The sequence below is a fragment of the Vigna unguiculata genome, chromosome 10 (genome assembly GCF_004118075.2).
Source record: "Vigna unguiculata cultivar IT97K-499-35 chromosome 10, ASM411807v1, whole genome shotgun sequence".
In the NCBI taxonomy this organism is placed as follows: Eukaryota; Viridiplantae; Streptophyta; class Magnoliopsida; order Fabales; family Fabaceae; genus Vigna; species Vigna unguiculata.
Genome location: NC_040288.1, coordinates 12162679 through 12168678, shown reverse-complemented (window position 1 = coordinate 12168678; position 6000 = coordinate 12162679).

The window sequence follows — 6000 nt, the reverse complement described above, 5'->3', positions numbered from 1 at the left end:
GATAATAACTACCAAATCTTTCTAAATATGACAATATCTTCTTGAACCTTTTTAGTTCCACAACAAACAAATATATCTTAAAGATATTGAATTATTTAGAAGATAATTTAAGAAGATTGCAAAGGGTTGATTTGGAAAATTAATACAAATACTAATTGTTGATAATTTATCATATATCTTTAATTAATTAATTTATGTAATTATATTAGATATTGATATTATAAACCAATTATATTTGTCAAATAATCTATATCTCTCCAAATATTTTTGAATATTTATCTTTATTTTAAAAGATATTTGAGAGATTTTAGCAACAGAAAAGCCTAGTCCAAGTTCTATATAAAGAGACCAAGGGGGGAGCAGAGAGGACAAGCTCGGGACTTCAGAGTTTTGGAACCCTTAGGGGCCTAATTTCATTTCCTTTTTCTCTCTATTCTTCTTTCTATTTTTATTTTACTTTCGCATTCTATGGATTATTAAACTTCTTGGGTTGATTCCATTTTAATTTCATTATGGATCCTGAGGTTAGAATGAAATAATTTCTTTGTTCTTTTTATTATTGTTGAGGTTTTCATTCATCTATGTCTTTTATCTTTAAATCACGTAAGAAGTAATGATTTTAAATCTATATGCATGTTGGTCGTATGAGTGTAAGGGTTTTTAAACTGAATTGAGACTTTGCTTTGATTTTATTTAGAAACTTTCATATGATTAAATGAGTTTTTACCTATAATTGAGACTTTACTTTGGTTAAAGGTATTTACTCTAACTATAATTAATTGAGACTTTACTTTGATTAATTAAGCTTTTTATTTGGTGAGGAGATAAAAGAATAGACATGATTAGGCATAGTAAATTTGATTGAGACTGTACTTTGTGTGAATTTACTGTGGATAATCTAAAAGTTCTCACTTTTAATTGAGATTGTACTTTGGTTAAAAGTGAGAACGCCAACAAATTAATTGAGACTTTAAATTGATTAATTTGTAAATCTATAACAATAATTAATTGAGTAATAATCTTTAGATAACCGATGATGAATCTATTTTGAAAAAGCAATGGAATCAATCTATTTTCTTTACTATTGTTTTTATTTCTTTTTATCTTTTAAATTTTACCTCTATCTTTGTTTATCTTAATCCCCTATACTTTTTTATTTTATTTGACTAACTCATTTGTATAGTTTTATAAGAACTAATTTGTTAAAAATCAATTCCGTGTTCATTGAGAGACGACTTAGGGTTACTTTACCCTTTCTATTTTCCTAACTACTATCTTAGCAATACTGAAGTTATAGAAAAGTAGTACTAATTTGATCGCGTCAACGACAGCGTTATCAGGGTCGAACCTTGGTTAGAGTAAAATCATAATGCTTTATTTATTTTATTTGTGCCTTGGGGACAAATTGGAGTAGATGAAGAGCTGGACATAGGTATTATGAACCTGGAGGAATACAAGAGGGTTAATGAAACTTAATTAGGCATTAAGGACCTATTAAGGGATTGATGGAATTGATTCTCATTTTAATGTAAGTTAATTAGTTTTTAGGGTTGGAAAGAGGAGGGAAAAGGGACAACTTCATGGGGCTCCCTTCTAAGGAAATTAAAACACTAAAGAATTAACTGGGGAGAGTGTGAGACAGTTGGAAGAAGTTTTCAATAGTGGGGTTCAACGTGGGAGCAAAGAAGAAAGATATTGGAACAATTCTAGCTGGATTTGTAGGTAGGGGAAGCTTGATTTGTTTGTTCTTTTCCTTTCCTCTTTCTTTATACTTTGATTGTTTGATGAATGAATCCTTGGAGTGGTTCGTTATTGCTGTCAAATTTGTATGGTGAATGTGTTTGGGTTCTTGATCGTATATGGTGCAACGTTAATACTTGGTGCAGTTGTTTCCACGCATAGGATTCATACCACGACTTGCATTATTCTTTTGTTTTTTTTTTTTTCTTTTACGGTGTTGTCATATCTTTCTGCATTCCTTTTTCTTTCTTGAGTACTTGGAGTGTTGTTTTGGATGTCATTCCTTAGCATGGGTGTGTGGGAATCTTTTGATATTTCTCTTATCTTCATCTCACGTCACTACAACAAAAATCACTTTAGACAACAACATAAAATTATGATATAAATTATAAAAACCGTGGTCTAAAGATTAGACCACAATTTTTTAAGCGTGGTATAGGTGAGTGTAGCTATAGGTAATAGACAACGGTTTTTAGTATAACAATATTTTTAAAACCATTGCCTAAAATTCTCACAATAAACAACAATTTTACATGTTGATTTTATACCTTACCTATGTTTTTAGACCACATTTTTACTAGTTTTGCCCACATAGTTTAAAGCAACAATTATATAATCATGGACTTTCATGATATTTATACATCATTTATAAAAATGTTGTTTATTATATGTTTAGGCTACATTTATTTAACCGTTGTCTATTTTAGTGTGGTCTAAACTATAAATTGTTGTAGTGCGTGTTTAACTATTGGTTTCATTTCACAACATGCACAATTTTCTTTTTTGTTTTCCATTGTTGTGGGGTTTGTTTTCCATTGTTGCGGGGTTGTGGTTTGACATGATGAGGGTTTTCACACATCTATGATGGCTGGTGGGGTGCATGGTGCCACTCTTTAATTCTTGATTTCCTCGGACACAAAACTACGTTTTGGGGTAGTTAGTGGGTTTAAACCTTTTAACTAAATTCTTGTTGAATTAAAATCGGGTTGTAATCATGATTCCTTTGCTGCAGCCACGTACTTTTTCCATAACTTTTTGGCTCTTACTCTTTTTACGTAACAAAGCTTGTTTAAAATGAGAGACCACATACTTTGCTTCCATTCTTTAGTCCTTTGGTGGGACACATGTAAATGTATGTTTTTATTTTGGTGGTGCAGCTTTACGTGCTAAGGTCACATCTTTAGATTAATGTGCTTGAAATTTTGATGGGCCAACGTTATGTAAATGAGCTATGGAAGGTTTATATTTTTTTCCTAGCCATGGGTCACACTTGTTGCTTTAAGATACAATTCTTTTTCATGGGTTTTCACAATTGTTAAGGTGCAGTATATGATTTCATTTACGTAAACTAAGTTCACATTTCCTTTTTTACCACAAATACATTTTACTTTCTTTTAAGCTTTTGGTTTTCTTGCATGGTTCCTTCAATCACTCCTCTTTTCGTGTGGGCCCATGGATGGTAGCATAGCTTATCACGTGTTGGAACTTGTGATGGTTTAGGGATAGCTTTGTTTCCTTTAAGTTCCTATGTTACGTGAGAGTGCAGACCATGGGGCCACATGCATGAGTTACAATTTTGGGTTGCTGGCATGTAAAAGCATGTTTCTTAATTTTTTTTATTCTTAATTGCGGTTCCCATTTGAAGTTTTTTTTTTCTATTGGTTTCCTTTTTTTTTACCACTTTTAAATTAAATGTTAAGCTTGGCTTTCTGGTGGTATCATAAACCCACACATAATATTACTTTTCTCTTTCCTTGAGTTTTGGAGTGGAAACCAAACATAAAGGCCTTGTCCTTTGGGTAGTAATTCTATAGCTTGAAACCACACGTGAATTGAGTTCCATTTTGATGTTTTGTAGCACATATTACATACACGGAAATTATGTTACAAAGTGTGTTTGTGGGTTTTATATATATTATATTAAGATTTATTTTATATAATAAATTAAAGTGCTTTACGTAAATGGCATTTGGCTATAGCAATTTATGTGGATTTGTATATAAATGAATATATGAATATATATATATATATATATATATATATATATATATATATATATATATGTTAACATATATTACTAATATGTTGGTTTTATTTGTTAAAGTAATATATATATATATATATATATATATATATATATATATATATATATATGTAAAGTAAATGGATTACAACTTATAATATATTAAAATTCTGTTTAATATTTATGTAAAGTTGGATGGGAACCAATATAATGTTGATTGGTGCTTGGATTTGTTTCCATGGTTTACATTAAGATATTTGTGTTTTTTTTCTTATTTGGATTACATTATATACATAATTTGGTTGCTTCCTTTTAGATTCCTATAAGCATTGTGTATGTTTGGCCAAACTTAAGTGTTAGCATGATCTCAAATTGTGAATGCATGAGTGTGTATACATTGGTGCATATGAATTGTGGTGAATGTAATTTGAGGCATGTTGAACTATAAAAATATGCAAGTAGGTATTATGGATGTGTGCTTTGATGATTGGTGTGTTAGGATTGATTTTGTTGTACCTAAAACAGTAATTTCACGTTATTGGTGTAGCGCATGGCGGTAAGGGATTAACCGCTAGGCGATAGCTACAAATAGACGGTCTGGAAATAGACAACGCCAAGCGACGCGTGTGATGTGTCAGGTGATTTTGGGTGCAAAGCTGGATCGCATGGAGGATTCTACACAGCTTGGATGGAGGTTGTAAGACCCGTAAAATTGAATTAATTAAATAATTAATTAATTAATTAATACAGGAAGTGAGAGCCTTTATGGAATTAAATGTTGATGAAGATGATGTGGAAAAGTGCTAGCTCAAATGGTTGAGAGTACTTTATTGTGTGAGAGGACTTGGGTTCAAGTCTTATGTATGCCAATTATGTGTTATTTATTTGTTATTATATTTTTATGTATATGTGATCTTCTGTGCTCATTCGTGATCCAACCCTATGAGCATATCCCGCTCAATACTATGGACTCCTCGCCCAATAGTAACCGACGGGAACATATTCCATGGACTTAGTCCTTTAAGCCCAAACATCACACCACATGCATAAACATCCTATACCTAAGATAAATTAGCCAAATCATACACACAAGCACACACAAACATGTTTACCTCTCCTAGACGAGTATCCAACCAAATACACAAGATCACACTTCGAGGACTCGCTTAGGCAAGCCACTTTCGCCTAGGCGAGAGTGTCAATCGCTCAAGACTCCAAACCTCTTGCCTGGGCGAGATATCGCGCTCAAAATGGTACAAATTTCATCGTGATCTCGCTTAGGCGAGCCAATCTCACCTAAGCGAGAACGTGTTTCGCCCAAACCCCACTTTGGTCGTCTGAGCGAACTGCTCGACTCTAAACGCGTAATGGACTCCTGCAACTCTCGCCTAGGCGAGAAGGAGTCACTTGGGCGAAACTTGCAGAGTTTCGCCACTACCCATACACCAAAGACACCAAAACAATGTCAATTTACACTCAATCCCTTTTCATTCGTTCTAAGTCATCAACCAATTCATAAAACACCATGTAAACATGTTGGAATGTCCAAAACACAGGATTTGACCTCACATCAAAATTACAATACCAAAACCCCCATCAGGTTCTTATTTCATACCAACAAGACTTTTCACCCCACAATCTATTCACAATTTCTCAATTTCAGTGCATATCAAACCAATTCACACCACACAGAAATCTAATTTAAGAACAAAATGCAGAAACCAAAGCAATATTGATGTACACGAAATTTCAGCACCCCTAAGCTGGATTATTGGATTAAAGTTGGGAAGAAACTTGATGTTCCTTTGCTCACCACGGTTTTGCTTCAGACCTCTTCCAAATCAGCCTCTCAAACACCCAATTTCCCCTCTCACTCTCTAAAATTTTGTTCTCCTCTCTATAGGCAAAATAACCAAACTGCAGAAACCCTATTCTCTCTTCAATTTCGCCTTTTATAAGTGGCTCAAGGTAGGTTAATGCAAAAAAAAAAACGAATTGGACTTAAGTGTGGGCTTAATAGCTATTCAAGTCACTTAGTGGAAAGATTTTTCAGCACCTAATGGTTGTCCTTCTGCTAGATTTTCTTTACCTTTTCACATTTATACCACAACTAATAGTTAGCAAAAATAAAGCTTATTCTTTGCCCACCAAGGTTTGAACCCGTGACCTCCCACACATAAGGCCAAAGCACAACCACTCTACCAAACCACATTTGGTTATACCCTCCAATCAGAAAT